The sequence below is a fragment of the Engraulis encrasicolus genome, chromosome 13 (genome assembly GCF_034702125.1).
Source record: "Engraulis encrasicolus isolate BLACKSEA-1 chromosome 13, IST_EnEncr_1.0, whole genome shotgun sequence".
Lineage (NCBI taxonomy): Eukaryota > Metazoa > Chordata > Actinopteri > Clupeiformes > Engraulidae > Engraulis > Engraulis encrasicolus.
Window position 1 is genome coordinate 24,269,577 of NC_085869.1, and position 20,000 is coordinate 24,289,576.

General features: G+C 46.0%; 1 protein-coding gene and 2 long non-coding RNA genes across 14 annotated transcripts in view; 2 read left to right on the forward strand and 1 right to left on the reverse strand.

The window, feature by feature from the left end:
• Nucleotides 1-6,560, forward strand: part of LOC134460901 (uncharacterized) — a 6,730-nt gene extending 170 nt beyond the window's left edge. Inside the window, exons 1-7 of one of the 3 annotated variants that reach the window (XR_010037182.1) lie at nucleotides 1-492; nucleotides 813-967; nucleotides 1,833-1,895; nucleotides 3,933-4,027; nucleotides 5,719-5,799; nucleotides 5,938-6,098; nucleotides 6,189-6,560. The exon at nucleotides 1-492 is cut by the window's left edge and continues 170 nt beyond it. This is a non-coding gene — a long non-coding RNA (uncharacterized LOC134460901). Of the gene's footprint in view, nucleotides 493-812; nucleotides 968-1,832; nucleotides 1,896-3,932; nucleotides 4,028-5,718; nucleotides 6,099-6,188 lie in introns of all 3 variants that reach the window. The other 2 variants (XR_010037180.1, XR_010037181.1) reach the window with 2 other exon arrangements.
• The window catches only part of dip2a (disco-interacting protein 2 homolog A), a 219,551-nt gene that overhangs the window by 103,862 nt on the left and 95,689 nt on the right, over nucleotides 1-20,000 (forward strand). The window contains exon 1 of one of the 9 annotated variants that reach the window (XM_063213523.1): nucleotides 14,037-14,160. The exons of the other annotated variants lie outside the window; for them this stretch is intronic. The gene's annotated coding sequence lies outside the window, so the exon portion shown is untranslated. Of the gene's footprint in view, nucleotides 1-14,036; nucleotides 14,161-20,000 lie in introns of those variants that run through there. 9 annotated transcript variants of the gene reach the window in all.
• LOC134460903 (uncharacterized) lies at nucleotides 6,758-8,711 on the reverse strand. 2 transcript variants are annotated; one of them, XR_010037184.1, is made up of 3 exons: nucleotides 8,287-8,711; nucleotides 7,205-7,276; nucleotides 6,758-7,082 (listed from the first exon to the last, which is right to left on the reverse strand). It is a non-coding gene; the product is annotated as an uncharacterized LOC134460903 (long non-coding RNA). The 2 variants fall into 2 exon arrangements; XR_010037183.1 differs by lacking the exon at nucleotides 8,287-8,711 and adding an exon at nucleotides 7,719-8,046.

Here is a 20,000-nt window from a genome sequence, read left to right on the forward strand (position 1 = left end):
TTTAAATTATCTCCTCCCACTGGTTAGCATAACAAATGAAGCGGAAGTTTGTTTAGTCCATAATAGTCAAACACAGAGAGCTCAGATCTCAATTGTTGATAGACTATCGTTGCTACGGTGACTGCAACCGACCACCTTTGAAACACAACTGAAACGCAACTCACGGCTGCTGCTGACAAGGGCATTCACATATTTATTCGTAAAACCATTTTATTTTTGGTGGATGAAAACATTGTGTCAATATGCTATGTCTATGTTCGCCTTATTCACCCGGAACGTTCTAAAGACGTTGAGGGGTACACTTCAGGGGTACATTCGGCAACGCACCAGCTGTCATGGCGCCTCACTTGCTGTGTTGTGTGCCCAAATGTTCGTCCTCAAAGAGAAAAAAAATCCTACCGTGGACAGACTTTCCACCGTTTCCCCAAAGAGCAGGCACTTCGCAGTGGATGTATAAATCACATCTAGAGGGGTCCTGGTCCATATTTCAAGGTAAGATGCAAAATTATGTTCAATCATACGCATTAGCTAGCACACAAATAAGCTAGCTCGTCAAACTTGTCATGACTCATGTAACCTAATGACGCGAATGCCTCGGTGAAATAAAAAATATGAATGTGTAATTACACAACGCTACATTTATATGATATTTCCAGATCGCTATTTCAAGATTAGGCTTTTAATTGTGTGGTAAGCGATCCGATGGCCACTGATTTTGTGCTACCAGAACCAGTAGCATAGGCCTACTTGTGCCAAAATCAAGTTGTTTTGCTAACGAACTAAAATGCATACCCTGGTATTTATGGTTACAGATCAACGCTGAGACCAAGGTTTGCTCTGAGCACTTTGAGAAGCAGTGTTTTGTAAAGACCACCCGTGTTATCACAAAGCTTATAAAGGATGCTGTGCCAACTTTCGCCTGGACTTCAGAGAGGCCAAAGAGGAGAATCATCATTCGCAGACCGAGGTTAGTTTGTTCAGTCAATATTCAACTGACATGTGTTTAGCAACCCTCTAATAATAATAATAATAATAATAAACTGAGAATAGTTCGCCATAGGAATAGCCTACATTTAAATTTAGACAAGACTGGAGAATTAATGTATGTGCTGGAGATAATTGCACCGTTCCGCGGTGTCTCCTTCAAATGAATGGCAAAGTAGCATGCTAGCTTTGGCTGTGGGGAGGGTTTTGAACAGGACTGGCCTGCTCCTCCCTCCGAGTCCAGTGACTTTTTAATAACTCACTTTTCTAAAGTTTTAACTTGGATTTCTGTCACGTTTAAACGCCACCGCTCCTGGATCTCTCTCTATGCTGTGCCCTGCCTAGTATTTCTGAGTCCCCTGAAATAGGCTGTCTGCATTCTCTTTTTAAATGCACTGGGCCCTTTCTTTCAAATTAGTCAGTTCGTTTCAGATCTGGTCATTTCTGCTATAGGTGACTGCTCAAGATGTGGCTTCCTGTAGTTCAGAGATAGTTTTCAAAACTGCCTCAAGCTTATGTAGTAGTGTTAACAATAAACAGGTGTGGAACACATGGCCTATATTTGAATAGTTGTGGGAATAACTGTGGGAACATGGAGCAGCAAGAATAAGCTGTGGGACCAATGGGCTGTGGGAAACATAGAGCAGCTGACCCCCAACAGGGTCTTCATGGTTGTATGACCTGAATACATTTTCAAAGCGGAGCCACAGGATGCGGACTTCTACTCTTTTCCACTATTAGACGCGCCTTTGTCCTGCACCTGGCCTCAGCGAGGTGGGATGTGCATACTCTTACTTTTATAAAAATGTTGTATATTGACCACTAATTCTGTGCATGCTGTCATACAGAGATGATGACCCATTCCTGAAGTTGGACGCCAGAATGCAGGAAGGTGCTGTTTAAGAGCCTAGGTAGGTATTTGCTCTCAAGACACTTGTTTGCCACAATTTAGGAAACACTGTCAAAGTGTGTGAATGACAAAGACCAGCTTACAATGATTTATCTTCTCTTTTCTTTTCTTTCTGTGCTGTGTGGGACATGTTTGACATGTAAATAGACCACTAGGCTAGTTCAGTTGTTGGCGGTGGATTTATGTTGATTATAAATACAAGTCCTTTAGTAGGCTAGTAGGCTAACTAATTAATGCGAGCATGACCTACTGTGTCATGCTAAACAAGCAGGAAGCTGGGCATTCTTGGCGACTCTGAGAACTACAAACCCCAACTCCGATGAGGTTGGGACGTTTGGTAAACAGTGAATAAAATCAAAATGCTATCATTTTCAAAACATTCAATCCATTCATTAGATGGAGAATAGTGAAAAGACAACATATTAAGTGTTAAAACCGAGAAAAAATATTGTTTTGGGGGACATATGTACTCATTTCTAATTTGATAAATCCAACACGTCTCAAAAGAGTTGGGACGGGGATCAGTGAAAATTAGTAAACATCCAAATAAGATAAAACAGCAAAGAAGAACATTTCAAAATGAATTGTACTGACGGACAATATAGGTGTCCAGGTATAAGATCATCACAGAGAGGCTGAGTCACTCAGAATTAAAGATGCAAAGGGAATAATTACCATAGTGATTACATACATTTTTGAATTCCCTTGGATTTACCACGATTGAGTGTATATATAAGACATATTTTTGTTAATAAAATCGTTGTATAGGTTCATGACATCATGAAATATATATTGGCTGTAGTCTCACTCTAGCACACCAGGAATTAGAGCTATTGAAAATTGACCATATTAAGAATGCTTAATGCATGAAAATGATACAGGGGTGTAACATTCTCCTAAGCACCTGAGCTCACTTGAAATAGACCCAGAAGACATGGGAAACTGTCCTTTGCTTACAGAAGTCAGCAGAAGTTGTAGAAGTCCATTCTTTTTGACAATAATAGAGCATTGCACATCCTGTGCTACAGTAAAAATGGACCATCCAACTTGTATTAGTGCTAGCTTCAAAAGTCAGCCTCCATGATGGCATGTGGGTGCAGTAGTGCATTGATTAAGATGTTCTCACTCATCTGTAGAGTTAAATACAGTGCTGAATGGTATAAATGGGTTTTAAACAGCATGAAAAGCCACTCATGCATTATATTTTGAAGGGAGATCTTCGATTACTGCCACATAGTAAGGTCAAATTGCATTCTCTACTATGTTTTAACAGTTTGGCTCCATCATAAGGACCAGCAGGTGATAAAATGGTGGGTTTTTGGTCAAGACCTGTCACACTGTAAGCACTACAGAAAGGAAAACATTGCAAAACATGACAAGGAATACACCCACCATTTAAGCTGGTGAAATCATGTCCAAGATAGGAATTAACACTGTTTTTTATATAAAATCATCTCATCGGTTAATGTATTTAACTGTTAATTGTTGTCTTTTGTTTTGTTTTTAGTCTTCCTCGACATTTGCTGCCATTTATTGTCCCCGTCCCAACTCTTTTGAGACGTGTTGGATTTATCAAATTAGAAATGAGTACATATGTCCCCCAAAACAATATTTTTTCTCAGTTTTAACACTTAATATGTTGTCTTTTTACTATTCTCCGTCTAATGAATAGATTGAGTGTTTTGAAAATGATAGCATTTTGATTTTATTCACTGTTTACCAAACGTCCCAACATCATCGGAGTTGGGGTTTTTATAATACAGGCCAAGTCGTCATTGTTATAAGATGGTAATAACATCATCAAATATTTGCCCTGTTGAATGGATGTACGTTTTTGCGTCACATCCTGTTGATGCTAAAATTACGTGCACTGTTACATCAAGATTCATGAACTTGTCAGCAGCAGTGCAGCCAGCCTTCTTTCTATGGCCGTAATGTAATCGTTTACAGCTCTCGAAATGAGCAGACAGCTCAGCTGCTTGGTGCATACTCTTACCAATCGGTCTATATTATTCCCTCTTGCATTATTTATTTTCAGGCGGTGGAAGAAGCACTTGCAGGTATGCTACCGACCAGGCTCCTCAACATCAATCCGAGACGGAAGATGAAACGGGATGAAGCAGTTAGATTGAGGTAAACATCTACACACCCCTGTTCAAATTCCAGGTTTTTGTTACGTAAAAAATGACAGAAAACAAACTTAAAGCTTTAAAAGGGAAGAATAGAAAATAAAACTTCTATTAACATTGTTGCATAAATATGCACACCCTTAAACTAATACCTTGTTGCAGCACCTTTGGCTTCTATCACCGCACTCAGTCTTTTGGGTAAGAGTCTATCAGTATGGCAAACATAGAAGTGACAATATTTGTACACGTATCTTTGCAAAAAGTACTCCAAATCTGACAGATTGCGAATGCATCTCATCTGCACAGTCCTGCTCAGATTGCCCAACAGATGTTCCGTGTCATACAGGAATGAACTCTCCCACTCCCAGTCCAGGTCTCTGCGGTCTTCTGAAAAGGACAATCTCATCATCCCCCGAGCCAGACTCCGTACTGTTGGTGACAGAGCTTTTTGTGTTGCTGCCCCCACGCTCTGGAACAGTCTACCTCCCAACATACGCCAGGCCCCCACACTGGCTACGTTGAAATCACATCTATTCACAGAGGCATATGGACTTTAAACTTCACTGGCCCATCCCCTCCCCCTTTATGCCACTACAATGGCCACTGTGGAACTTTTCTAAATTCCAACCTCCATGACTTAAGCCCCGGTTACAACTGAAGAACGATAATCACATAGCATGATGCTGTCACCTTCATGCTTCACTTTACGCTTGGTGTTACCTTGGCAATGAGGTGTTGTTACCTTTTGTAATTATGTCCAAAATGTTAAACCTCGGTTTCACCTGACCATAATACATCTTCCCACATGCATTTGGGAGATTACAGAAGTATTTTTTGCAAAATGTACTCCACCGAGATTTAACTTTTTGGTCATAATTCGAAAGGGTATATTTGGCACAAAACATCACCCCAACAACACCATACTTTAAGTGAAGGGAGCCTTGTTGGGTGATCTGAAGAGGACTGACTGTGGGAGATTGCACTCGCAGTCTTTCTGATTTGGAGGGCTTTGCAAAGAGGGGTGAACGAATATTGCCATATTAATGTGTGCCATGCTGAGACTCTTACCCACAAAAGACTGTGCTGTAATGAAGGCCAAAGGTGCTGCAACTAAGTATTAATTTAAGGGCGTGTACATTTTTGCATTGCATTGCATTGATTAATAGTTTCGATTGAAGGAGGGAAAAGCTGTGAATTTATTTGTCTTTCTATTTTTTTTACATCACAAAAACCTGACATTTGAAGAGGGGTGTGTAGACTTTTTGGGAGCCACTGTACATGTAGAAATTATGTGTTCATATCTCTAACCCTCTTGGTTTAGCATGATAATGAAAAGAACTGTGAGCAAAAATGTGGCAAGCAGAAAACCAGAGTGGCTAGTGACTTGGGAAAACCCAACTGTGGCCGGAGAGCAAAACATTAATGTCAAACCCTTGTCTGTACCCAGACATGGGTTCCTACCAGGTGTACGGATACCCAAACACAACCACATCGTATGTAAAGCGCAAGTCTGAATTAAATTTTCTACACACATGTACCTAAAAAGTGTACCACAGTCACCGTGTAGTTTGAATACTTTTACTTGAAGGAGAGGATTGTGCACACAGGTGCAGTACGAAGGTCAACTGTAGTTTTCAGAGTGAGGAGTCTGCACACTTAGAATCGTTTTTGTTGCGTTTTATTTTTTCATGGCAGGATAACGTACCTCAACAGTCTTCTTCAGATTCTCTACAAACACAGTCTGAGTGGTGATTAGAACATGCCTGGCATCCAAGGGTGTGGCCAGTTTGTTAACCCTTTACACTCTACACTTTACAATTAGAATTATTGTACACTGTCTGGACAAGATGTAGAATACTACTGAGCGACAGTGATATGTCATGTTCTTAATACTGTTATATCCTGTCATTACAGACAAGGCGGCCGGAAACGTTGATGACCTCAATGACACTGGCTAGGTGAAGGACATCAACAAAATGGCATCAGGTCACCAGACATCAGCTCATAATCCACAACATCATCAACCAATTTGCGCCAAAAATGAAGCCGTTCACATACCATGGCATCCTAAGCAGGTAATTTCATACCTCTCAGTAACCTCAGAATGTATTAACAGAATAAACAAAATTATCACTTCCCATAATTTCTACCACATGTTTCAATAGGCAGCACTACACTACTGTGCAACAGTGAGAGAGAGCGGGCAAGGACAAGTAAAGCGGACCTACACTACAGCAAGACTTTGACACTTCTCCACGTTAGAGGCAACCATCACCCCCACCGTTGAGCAGCGGCTATGTGTAACCCCCAAAAGAGGAGATGATCCGACGATGTGTGTGTGGTGTGTGCGTGTGTGTGTGTGATGTATGATATTGTAACACTTCAGTCCTTCTTTTATACTATACAGTGTATACATATACATTTGTGGATTTGTTTAAAAACCATAGCTGAGGTTAAGAAATGCATTATGACAAATACATCTGATTCAGGTGTACTGTCTTTTATTTGCCACAAATAAATCACATCCTGGAAACCTGTACGATGTGTGGATTTAAAGATCTGCCAGATCTTTGTGACGGCACAGGATTGCAGTGGAACCCAAACATAGCCTACGAACTCCCACGCCATCTCACCAACTGCCGATATGCAGTATGCCTGATTTTTCCTGTACAGCAAAGAAATGTAGAGATTGTGCCTTCATCAAGAATAGGTCATTTGGAATCAGAAACAATTATTCAATTTACTTTGTGCGTGTGGTGTTGCTATTGCTGTTATTATTATGTTACTAGTGACCCCTTTAGTTGAGTTCCATAGTCTACATGAAATCTCTGCACTTGTGTTACCACTATTGGGATTGGCAGCTCCCTAAATGAAAATGAGAAAAACTTGCCTGGATGAAATGTTATGAACTGTATGCGTTGTGCTGCTTGCTGAAGTAACATGACACCCACATCACCTTCCAGAAATAAAGTGTATACAGGCTACCTAACCAGAGTCCTAGAGACCTATTGCTGCTGTGTGATGAAATCCAGGCAAAGGCCCAAAAGCTTTGGCAATTGCTGCAACATGTAAATAAGGTAGACAGATTAGGCCCCTGCAGATATGGCATGTGTAGATGGATTCACTAAATTCTTTAACCACTTAAATGGCTTGGGTCAGACAAGCTGGGCTGCACACTGACCTCTTCCATGTTGCCCATGTGGTTTTGTTGGCTGTGTGTGACAACCTCCGTACAAGGGCCGCCGATCAGCAACTGAAGGCAGATTTTTTTTTTTTTTTTTTTAAATGTCTGCACCTTTTTTATTAAATGTATTGCATTGCACTGGTATCACATTGCATTAAATGTACTAGCCAAGTGACACAGAGAGCAGGTAAATACAGTGTATTGATCTGTACCATTTATGTCACTTCTTAAAGATTCAATTATTCAACTCTATATTCGAAGAGGCCGGTATTGCTCTACCATTTTCCACGAACCAGTCAACTTCCTGGGAGTAATTGCAGTACTTTGAGAAAGTGATCTTTCTAGCCTAATCATTAATTGTGCTTGTGTCAGTATTGTAGTGTCATTGTTTATTTACAGTGTGTCGACGCCATCTACTGGATACTCAGCGCACGGTTCATTTTCTAGCCACTTCATCATTTCATTCCAAAGCACAGAGTGAGCTCTTTGATGCAATGTAGGCTAAATTCACCTAGTTGTGTATATCCAATGACTTATGTAGACCTCCTTGTGTATACCCGTTGTGGATCGCTGAATACATAGCCTACAAAATCCATATTTCGGTCTCCGGTCTCAAGTCAACTGCGGCCGTCTTGCCTACTGTCGTCACCAGCTATGGAGAACACGACAGTGGCAAAATGAATGATTGTTCCAACCGATTTCAATAAAGGTTCTCTGATCTGACCGCTTGAATTGACTATCCGGCTCCCTCTTTTATTGCAATGCTTACCAGCAAAAGTATCAAACACACTTGAATCCTTATAGCCTACATTACAAATATCTGACTGGACCATCGTAGGAAACAGGTTTGTACCGCTAGACATGCAGCACACGGAGCTGGATTTCAGTGAAACATTGCACTTACAACATGGTAACTTAAGGTCTCTGTAAACGTGCATTTTGGTCTTCTTTGCAAAACAACTTTGTCATCATGCCAAATGCCTAGCCTGCTAACTTTAAGCTCTTAAAACGCACTCGTCGTGAGCAAAATGAAGCTTGACAGGACACGAACCATAGCATTTGATGAAATGTCTACTCACTTTATTCCTCATCTGCTGTCTGCGAATCTCAACAAGTTCGCCCATGAAATAAACAATTAAAAAACAATGTTTTCATAAAAATGGGTAAGCAATAGAGGTGCAACCTTCAGTCATTCCACTCGTCAGTAAACGCCAGCTGCAGTTACTGTAGCAACGATATCAACAATTGCTCTTGAGATCTGTGTCTGATTATTTCAGACTAAACAAACTTCCGCCTCGTTGGTTATGCTAATCAGTGGGAGGAGATTATTTAAATATTCATATTTCTGCTCGCGCGCGTGAGGAAATTCATGTCACCTCTCGCGCGTGAGACGGTGTTTGCGCGCGCGTGGCAGCGTTTGCGCGCGCGCGCAGAGCAAAATCGCGCGCGCGAGAGTGTCTACACGCGCGCGCAGAATAAAATACCTCGCGTGGGCAGTAAGTGGCGCTCGTGGAGCTTTTGTCCACATAATGACGCCATACTGGCTTGCTGACTGGAGACTCCTGTTTTTTGTGTTGAGCTGCGTAGTGTTACACAGAGAAGAGCAGAGCGGCTCCTCTCGCCTCAGCCAGCCTCATCGCTACAATCTGATTAGACACACCGTCTGTCTGCCAGGGGCCCTGTGCGTGTGTGTGTGTGTGCGTGGACGTGCCCATGCGTGCGTGCATGCAGGCGATGTGTGTGTGTGTGTGCTTCATCTGCGTGTGCAAACTGTGTGAAAAATGTGTGCGCACATACATACTGTTTTGAATGTGTGCGTGCGTGCATACACGTATACAGTCTCTGTGTGTAATGTGTCTCTGTAGCCTATGTGTATGCAGGTCTGTGTGTTGCGTCTGAGTGTGCAATCGCTGTCTGGAAAATTTCTGTGTACGTGTGCCGATGTCTCTGTTTGCGCTCTGCGTGTGTGTGTGTGTGTGTGTGTGTGTGTGTGTGTGTGTGTGTGTGTGTGTGTGTGTGTGTGTGTGTGTGTGTGTGTGTGTGTGTGTGTGTGTGTGTGTGTGTGTGTGTGTGTTGCAAACTGTGAAAAATGTGTGCACATGTGTGCACATGTGTGTCAGTCTACTGTTTTGAATCGGTATGTGTAGCATTTGGTCTGTGTGTAGTGTATTCTTTAATACATGTGGTGTGTGGGTGTGATGTGTATAGTGTACATGTGTGCTATTTAGTGTGTGGATGCACATGTGTAAATGTGTGTGCACAAGCTGTGAGATGTGAATCTCGCTCGTCTTCCCACCTCAGCTGAGGAGATTAGAACGTGTTTGTCTCTCTCTCTCTTTTTTTTTTGCAGAGCAGGCGATATCAGCCAGGGCTTAAGCACGCATCGACTAGATTAAGACTCAAGGCTCAACACTGCCTGCTCACACACCCATTGTCTGCATTTCAAAAGGCACCAAAAGAGCATTCTTTCAGCTATTCAGCATCAAATAAGGCAGCAGACTATGTAGCGTTACATTTTAGACAATGTACCGTAGTAGGTATTATGTTGTGCCTCATTTTGTACTCTGTATGCTGTACACGTCACCAAAAATGACATATTTAGATTTATAAATGATGATTAAGCTTATATTAAAAAATTGTAAATTACTATCCAGCTGTATCTTATTTTAGACCTGTATGCGAAACACAGATACCGTTCCATTGTTATATCTGTGACGATGCAAGTCATTGTATTTAAACAGAGTTAAGGCTACCTATCCTGAAAAGTGGCTTTGATAAAGCAGCCTTAGTCTTGACTCGACTGGAGTCTAGTTCTACCCTCTCCATCACCATGTGCTGATACACACTTAAGCATTCAGAGCAGGCCTGCTGAATTCTCAATCCCCCGTCCACGCTGATCTGTTGCCGATCTCACGTACAGGTACATGGTATAATATGCACCTGTTCCCAACTCCATTAGAGGGGGAAAGGCAGGTCATTATGGATCGAACACCGCCGAGATCTACCAGACAAGTAGCCAGTCAGCCAGTCAGTCAGTCAGTCAGCCAGTCAATGGAATGTTTTTTTTCTTTGGTGCGTAGAATCCCCTGAGGGGCAAGGGATTCCACAGGAGGGGAGCAGAGTGAAGAGCTCCTGACCCCGTGATAGGAGCAGAGAGGGGGGTGCAAGGTAGGCGGGGGGTGAGGGGGCGCTCTTTTCTCTCCAGGCAGGTGTGAGAGGTGAGAATAAATGAAGTGTGTGTGTGTGTGTAGATGAGAGAAGGGTGATGGTTATGAGGATGATGGCGGGATGTGTGTCTGAGAGGGAGAGGTAGAGAGAGTGTTTGTTGTTTTGTGGGGGTGGGGGTGTGTTGTGAGGGGCTCTCTTTTCTCTCCAGGCAGGTGTGAGAGGTGAGAATAAATTGAAGTATGTGTGTCTAGAGAGAAGAGTGTGTGTGTGTGTCTAAGCGAGAAGGGTGATGGGGATGATGGGATGTGTGTCTGAGAGAGAGAAGGGTTTTGGGGATGATGGTGGGATGTGTGTCGGAGAGGGAGGGAGAAAGTGTTTGTTGTTGTGTTGGGGGTGGGAAACTGCTTGGCCACACTCCTAATCGGCAAAGCCTGCGGAGCTTAGCTTTGTATGGGGCCCCTGGTCTGGTCTGGTCTGACATGGAGAGGGGAGGGGGGGCGGCCTAAAGAGAGGAAGAGGGCAGAGAGGGGAGGGGCTGGCCTTTGAATAGGCAGGGGTAGGAGGGCTGGAAGGCAAAGAATGATGGTGTGTAGTGGAGGGGTGTGTGTGTGTATGTGTGTGTGTGTGAGAGAGAGAGAGAGAGAGAGAGAGAGAGAGAGAGAGAGAGAGAGAGAGAGAGAGAGAGGCAAAGGGATAAAGGGCTGGATGCATGCATGCATCTCCTCTCCTCTCCTGTTTCCTCTTTTTCCTCTCTTCCTTTCAGTTTAGCTTATTGGTCCTCTCTTTCTATTCTTATTCAACCCCCTTTCTTCTTTCAACGTCCCCCTTTCTTCTCTTCTCTTCTCTTCTCTTCTCTTCTCTTCTCTTCTCTTCTCTTCTCTTCTCTTCTCTTCTCTTCTCTTCTCTTCTCTTCTCTTATTCCTCTTCTCTTCTCGTCTCTTTTTCCTCTTCTTGTCTCTTTTTCCTCTTCTCTTCTCTTCTCTTCTCTTCTCTTCTCTTCTCTTCTCTTCTCTTCTCTTCTCTTCTCTTCTCTTCTCTTCTCTTCTCTTTCCCCCCCCAATGCCACTTGGGTCATCCCTCCCTCCCTCTCCTCTTTCCTTTCTCCTATTCTACTCCACCCCTCATTTCCCTGTCTGTCCTGTCTGTGGCTAACCAGAGCTGCTCTCACTCACCCTCTCTCACTGCTTGTCTCTCTCACTGCCCCTCAATCTCTCTCTCCCTCTCTCACCGCCTCAATCCCTCTCTCTGCTTCTCTGTCAGTCTCTTTCCCTCTTTCTCTCTTTAACTCTCTCTCTCTCTCTCTCTCTCTCTCTCTCTCCCCCTCCGTCTCTCTCTCTCTCCTGTCTCTGTGTGTATTTAGTGATGAGGCTGCTGCTGTGTCTGCTGTGTCTGCTGACTGGGCTGGCTGTGGCTTGGCCGTGTCTCTGGCGTACTCTTTAGTCAGTCAGGAGGGGCCTGGAGCTGACGACAAGCGCCTTGCGCTGCGCTGCGAGGGGAGGGAGGGGAGGGAGAGTGTGTGTGTGTGTGTGGTTGTGTGTATTTGTGTGTGTGTGTGTGTGTGTGTGTGTGTTCTTGCGTGTGTGTGTGTGTGTGAAAGAGAGTGAGAGAGCGAGCGAGAGAGAGAGAGAGAGAGAGAGAGAGAGAGAGAGAGAGAGAGAGAGTGCGAGCGAGAGAATGTGTGTGTGTGTGTGTGTGTGTGAAAGAGGGCGTGCACACACGGCTCTAACTCGGGGACTCCTCTCCTCTCAGTGTTGGGAGAGCCTCGCTGCCTGAGCTCAGCTCTGCTCTGCTCTGCTCTGCACAGCACAGCAGTTCCTCTCTCTCTCTCTCTCTCTCTCTCTCTGGCTCTCTGCGTCCGTGTCTTCTCCTTGGCCACCTGGACTAGCACCCGGGGACACAGGAAAGCAACAATGGCGAGGTAAGATGGTGACTTCAGTCACAAAGTCAAGAAGAGTTCCTTTAGTTATCCTGAAGGAAGTGTTTCTCTGTAGTGGTGGAATTCAACTTGACTTAGAATTCAACGTTGTACGGGGGGAAAAACCTGTCAACACTCTCTCTGGAATTGCTACTGTAATAGGTATGCAGCTTGCTTGTGGAGCGGAACGCTACTGCAACTAGTAGTTGCTAACTGTTGTCATCGGTTTGGTATGGAGTCCTGCTGTGTGTGTGCCATGTGAAAGGGTTCATTCAACCTCAGTAAGGCAGTGGGGCAAATGTCTATGTATTTTATTTTCTCTGTGGCTTGGCCACACTGCTACTTCATGTCCGTTGGTTGAAGCGTTGGCTTTGGCTGGCTGAGCCCCATGGAAATGGCTGCTAGGGTAGTGTGGACGTGGTGTCATAGAGAAGCATGCCACGAGGGTTGTGTGAAATGCCTGTACTGTATGTCTGTATCATGTCAGTCTGGAGTCCCAGCTGTGTATATTTAGTGTGTGCGTGTAGATCTGCAAGTGAGATGGCCTGTCTGTGTATGTGCCGTAGTGAGAGTTTGTTTGTTTTGACAGTAAGTTGGAATGGTGTACGCTCAACCAGCTCTCCGCTCTAGCTGGGTCTGGCTATCTAGCTATCTACCGGACGGTCTTTCTCCCTGGTCTTTCTTTCCATTTGTTTCTCTCTCTCTCTCTCTCTCTCTCTCTCTCTCTCTCTCTCTCTCTCTCTCTCTCTCTCTCTCTCTCTCTCTCTCTCTCTCCCCTTCCATGTGCTTCTTTGTCTGTGTGTGTGTGTCTGTGTACGTCTGTCTCTCTGCCTGTCTGTCTCTCTCTGTTGTAGTGTGAGTGTCTCTCTGTCTCTCTCTCTCCCCCTCTCTCTCCCCCCCCCATCCCCCTCTCTCTCTCTCTTTCTCTCTCTCTTTCTCTCTCTCTCTCTCTCTCTCTGTGTCTCTCTCTTCTGGACCATTTCTGTTGCCATGCCTGGCAGATACTGGCCTGCCCAGCCCTGGTGTGTTTATCCCTGGCATGGTCCAGCACATGACAGGAGCCCCTCGACTATCCCCATCCCCATCCCCATCCCATACCCTCGCCCTTGCCCCTCGACCATCCCCATAGCCCCATAGCCCTTCGTTCATCCCCATCCCCATCCCCTCCCCATACCCATTCCCCATCCCCATCCCCCACCCCCTCGCCCAGCCCCTCAACCATCCCCTCTCCCAGCCCCTGGACCATCCCCATCCCCATCCCATACCCACAGCCCCTCAAACCCTCGCCCTTCACCTATCACCAATCCCCACAGCCCCTCGCCCCTGCCCAGCCCCGCTCTTGTGCACAGTGTGCCAGCTTGGCATGCATCGCCTGTCAGATAGAGGACCTTTTTTTGAGTGAGAGGGAGAGAGAGAGAGAGAGAGAGAGAGAGAGAGAGAGAGAGAGAGAGAGAGAGAGAGAGAGAGAGAGAGAGAGAGAGAGAGAGAGAGAAAGGGGGGAGTAAAGAGGGCATGGAGGATGGAAGGGGGTGTGTCTATGTAGCGAGGCATTGGGCTATTGGGGTATTGGGGTGGGCGTGTAGTACAGTGTAGTGTAGCGTTTCCCAGTTGGGGTAGTGGAGGTTCCCGACAGCAGTGGAGCTTTCCCCCGGGATTATTTAGGGCAAGGGAAGAGAGGAGATGTCTGTCTCTGTGCGGTAGTGCCCGTGGTTGGGACTGGATTGAAGGGGAAGCCAGTGGTGGTGGTCGAGGTGGTGGTGGTGGTGGTGGTGGTGCCATTTTGGGTGTAACTGACTGGGATGTGATTCGTCAGTGTCTGCCTGTCCGTGCCGCGGAGGATTGGTGACATTGGATTGAATAGAGATTTGTGGTAAGTGGGCTTTGTGGTGTGTGTGTGTGTGTGTGTGTGTGTGTGTGTGTGTGTGTGTGTGTGTGTGTGTGTGTGTGCGCGGGCGTGCACGCGTGGGTGTGCGTGTGCGTGTGTTTGTGTGTGCGTGTGTGTGCATGCGTGTGTGCGTGTGTGTGTGTTGTGCATTTCATAGTGTCAGAGAAAGTGCATACAGACACAAAGGATGTGTGTCTGTACTATTAAGCTTGTGGATATGGGTTTTCGTGCTGTGTGTTTCTCCTTCTGTGTGCATGGGTGTGCCTCTACTTGTGTAGTAGTAGCAGTATAGTATTGACTTGAATGAATGGGAATCCTCAAAGACAGGTGACTTACTTGTGTGCCTGCAGTTGTGTAGTAGTAGTTGGAGTAGACAGTGTATTGAGTTAAATGAATGAGAGTATTCAAAGACATGTTATGTACTTGTGGGGCGGTTGGAGATGTTTTTTTAATGTAAGATTTGAGGCGCTAATCGGCCATAGCGACATGAGAGACATGAGAGGAGCTCGCGAGGCTAATGGGGATGACTGAACGTGAGGAGCCCGGCAACTAAGTGTGTTTGTGTGTGTGTGTGTGTGTGTGAGTGTGTGTGAATGAGGGGGGGGTCTCTCAGAGGTTGTCGCCGTGGGAACAGAGTGTGATGATGAACGCCGCACTGTTTTCCGGAGACACACACACACACACACAGACAGACACACACACACACACACACACACACACACACACACACACACACACACACACACACACACACACACACACACACACACACACACAAAGAAGCATTCAGCGTGTCATAAATCCCCATATTGGCCACGCTTAACACTACTGGCTTTTGTGGGAGCTGCTGTGAACCTGCTTCTGTTGCACAGGCAAAGGCTAAACAGGGTCCACATGGTCCCCACTGACAAAGAGTGTGATGCAGTATCAAACAGTATTCTGTTTTTTTCGTTGTCTTTTTGTTTTTTCCCCCCTCACATTTTTCTCATGATTTCGATCTTGTGCTGATGCTGACAAAATTTTCGCTCTGGTACGCATGCTTGTACGGCAGCTTGCCCGGGCACACACGTGCACACAGACACACACACGCATACACATACACACACACACACACGCATACACATACACACACACACGGGCGCATACATACGTACACACACACACACACACCACACACGGACACACACACACACACACACACACACACACACACACACACACACACACACACACACACACACACACACACACACACACACACACACACACACACACACACACACACACACACACACACGCACGCACACAAGCACACACACACACAATCTTGTCTCTCGTGGAAATGGAGTGACAGCAGGCGAGCGGAGTGGAGCAGACATCTGAAATGAAGAGAAGAGAAGATGTGCCTCGTCGCAACACTGTGACAAATTGAGCATAAATGTGCCATTTGAATGTGATGAGTATTGCACTGTTGTACTACGCGCTTGTGTGTGTGTGTGTGTGTATACGTGTGTATGTGTGTGTGTGTACGCCTGTGTGTGTGTGCGTCTGTGTGTGTGTGTCTATGTGTGTGCGTGTGTCCATGAGTGCTTTCATGTGCGGGTGGCGAGATTGAAATGCTCCGTTGGGAATGGGAGGCACAGCGGAACTGGGAACATGGAAACGCTGGGAGCCACTGGGCACGCATCCAACACTTACACACACACACACACACACACACACACACACACACACACACACACACACACACACACACACACACACACACACACACACACACACACACACACACACACACACACACACAGTCTGTCTGAAAGGCTGCACCTGGGGTGTTGCCCAAGATGACACTCACAGATGTGTAGCTCTGTGTGTGTGTGTATGTGTGCACAATGGAACACTAAATCACAGTTTAGCCCTTTAAATGCAGATGGCTTGAAAAGTGTCTGTGTGTGTGTGTGCCTGTGTGCGTGTGTGTGAGTGCACGCGTTGTGTGTGTGCGCACGGTGTGTGTGTGTGCGTGCGTGTGTGTGGTGTGCTTTTCTTCATCCGTGGTGAGCGCATACCTCCGCAGTCATGTTTAATGAATGAGCCTTGAGGAAGCTAGTGATTTATCCCGCACATTAGCATTGGCACCCGCTAGTGGCTTTGGCTGCAGATTACCCTGGATCACCCTCTAACGCTAACGCTAACGCTAACGCTAACCCGAACTTGCATCTTGCTCCGTCTGAAAGGCAAGCGAGCGAGTGCGGGCCAATCTGCTGCTTTGTGTCTTACATTCACATTCAGTCTCTCTCTCTTGCGCTCTCTCTCTCTTGCGCTCGCTCTCTCTCTCTCTCTCTCTCTCTCTCTCTCTCTCTCTCTTTCTTTGCAACTGTCTCCATCCCTCTAGTTCTCTCCGTCTTTTCCGTCTCTCTCTCTCTCTCTCTCTCTCTCTCTCTCTCTCTCTCTCTCTCTCTCTCTCTCTCTCTCTCTCTCTCTCTCTCGCTCTCTCGCTCTCTCTCTCTCTCTCTCTCTCTCTCTCTCTCTCTCTCTTTCTTTGCAACTGTCTCCATCCCTGTAGTTCTCTCCGTCTTTCTTTCTCTCTCGCTCTATCTGCTATGTCTCTTATCCTGGTGTTCTCTCTCTCTGTTGCCCTCTGTTCTCTCTGTTTCTTTGTGTGCCTGTGAGCTAGAGTTCTCCTCATGTCTCCTCTCCTGTATACACACTAGGGATGCAAACGACTAATCGACTTTAATTGATAAATGTGTTAATCGATTAAAAAACATTAATCGCAATTAATCGACAATTCAACTGACAAGCGACCCAGGTGAAATGGGCATGTGAAGATTGTGTGTGAAGAGGGGTGTGAATAGTGGGAATATTTAAATCACCTTTGAATTGAAGAATTGAAATAGAATTAATTTAAATGTGGAATTTTATCTCAATTTTTAATTTTTTCGAGAAACATTGAGATTTCGGGGGGTGAAACGCCACTTATCAATTAATCGTAAGTCGATCGATAAGGCTATCAACTAATGATTAATGAATTAATCGATAATTTGCATCCCTAATACACACTGCCTCTCGTCTGCTTTCTCTCCCCTCATGCTTCCCTTTTGTCACCTCATTCACTGGTTCTCTTGCTCTCCCTCCTGCATGCCCACTTTTCTCTTGATAGCATGTGTACGCACTACACACACACACACACACACACACACACACACACACACACACACACACACACACACACACACACACACACACACACACACACACACACACACACACACACACACACACACTCCATTAGCCCTATTTACTTGACGCACGCATGCACGCCACAGCACAAGCGCAAGGCACAGTCACCGGTTCAATAGTCATCTATCAATTACAGTCATCTGGGTGGCGATCGAAGGCCAGTGAGAGAAGCGGTTTAGTCCCTGCTGAGGAGCTGTCAGCAGAGAGAGAGGGAGAGAGAGAGAGAGAGAGAGAGAGAGAGAGAGAGAGAGAGAGAGAGAGAGAGAGAGAGAGAGAGAGAGAGAGAGAGAGAGAGAGAGAGAGAGAGAGAGAGAGAGAGAGAGAGAGAGAGAAAACTCTGCGGAGGCTACCTGCAAATTACATTCAGAGCAGAAGTACTCACTTAGCCGCCTGCCTGCTTGCCTGCCTGTTAGCCAGCCTGTGTCACCAGGGAGAGAGGGCAGGAATCCTGAGGTCAAATATGTAGGTCACACCCCCTGCACTGAAAGGCAAGATGGCCTGCGTGTCTGCCCCCTTTCTCACGTGCGGAAGAGGTAAAGAAGAGGATGAGGAGGTGAAGGGATGAGAGAGAGAGAGGGGACGAGTGGAAATTAAGGATGAAAGGAGGATTCATGAGGTGAAGGTAGAGAACAAAAAAAAAGCAAATGATGATGGAGGAGAGGAATGGTGTGATAGAGGAGGAGGGATGAAAAGAGAGACGCCGGCCTGCCTTCTGAGCTCGCCGTTGTGGTGACCCTAATTTGTGCTCAAGTCACCGTGGAGGCAAGCGAAGAGACCAGAAGAGACCTGTCTAGCAACACTAGGGTGGGGGTGGTGTGGGTGTCCCTCTGCTAACCCATCTAGACCTCTATTCTCTCATTCTCTCATTCTCTCTCTCTCTCTCTCTCTCTCCCTCTCTCTCTCTCTCTCTCTCTCTCTCTCTCTCTCTCTCTCTCTCTCTCTCTCTCTCTCTCCCTCTCTCTCTCTCTCCCCCCCTCTCTCTCTCTCTCTCTCTCTCTCTCTCTCTCTCTCTCTCTCTCTCTCTCTCTCTCTCTCTCTCTCTCTTTCAATTCCATTATATTCATCAGAGCTTTATAGGCAGGACAAAATGCTTTATTGCCAAAGCATTGGCTGAAAAGGTACATTTAATTTTGCACACAAAACAAATAATTATTAATAAAAACAAAGTAATGCTCCCAAAATACCCTAAAGCACTCCTACCTTTTACCTCAACCCTCTTACTCCAACGAGCCCCACCTAAAGCCCTCTTACACCAATATGCCCACTCTACTACCCCACCTAAAGCCCTCTTACCCCAACGAGCCACACTCTCCTACCCCACTTAAAGCATTCTTACCCCAGTCCTCCACCCCACTCTCCTACCCCACTTAAAGCCCTCTTACCTCAGTCCTCCAACCCACTCTCCTACCCCACCTAAAGCCCTCTTACCCCAGTCCTCCACCCCACCCCATTCTCCTACCCCACCTAAAGCCCTCTTACCCCAGTCCTCCACCCCACCCCATTCTCCTACCCCACCTAAAGCCCTCTTACCCCAGTCCTCCACCCCACCCCACTCTCCTCTCCTCTCCTCTCCTCTCCTCTCCTCTCCTCTCCTCTCCTCTCCTCTCCTCTCCTCTCCTCTCCTCTCCTCTCCTCTCCCCCTCAGGTGCTGAGTGCTAATCCTGTGGTTAGTCTTCCCTCTCTGCTCTCATTAGAGTCTCCACCTCCCCTCATTTCCTGTCTGTGTAGTGTGTATGTATGGGGAGACGGGGCACGGCAAAGCACCACCACTCCTGTAGTGCTGCCTCTCCTCTCTAATTGCCATTTGGGGAAATTAGGATGGAAGGCAAGTATCCCACTCAGGTCCCCCCATGCATTCATTCACATGGACAATGGACATAGACACATACTATAAAACACACACACACACACTACACATACATTAAAGCACGCACACACGCACACACGCACACGCGTAGAAGTCACTTACCCTTACTCCCCAGTCGCTGGCAGACCCATTGACAGACAGACAGACAGACAGACAGACAAACACAGAGACAGACAGACAGACAGGCACATACAGACAGACAGACAGACAGGCACATACAGACATACAGACAGACAGGCACATACAGACAGACAGACAGACAGGCACATACAGACAGGCAGATAGATAGATAGACAGACAGACAGACAGACAGACAGACAGACATGGAGACAGACAGACAGACAGGCACAGACAGACAGACAGACATAGAGACAGACAGATATAGAGACAGACAGACATAGATATTAGCCACAGTAGCGGCCCGACTGCCTGCCTCTCGGGCTTAAACAGCTGAGCTGCTGTCCCTCTCTCCCTCTTGGCCCTCTGCATTATTCAACTCTTTTATTCAGCCATTATTCCACCAAGCATTTTCCCCCCCTTTTTTCCTTTCTGTTTTTGATATGCTGATGAAAACTCCTGTCACAACCGCAGGGATTTTCCTAAACGCCATTAAGTACGCATTGCAAATATTTTTGCAGCTACTTAAATGGAAAAGTGTTTTTGTGTGTGTGTGTCTGTGTGTGTCTGTGTGTGTCTGTGTGTGTGAGTCTGTGTGTTT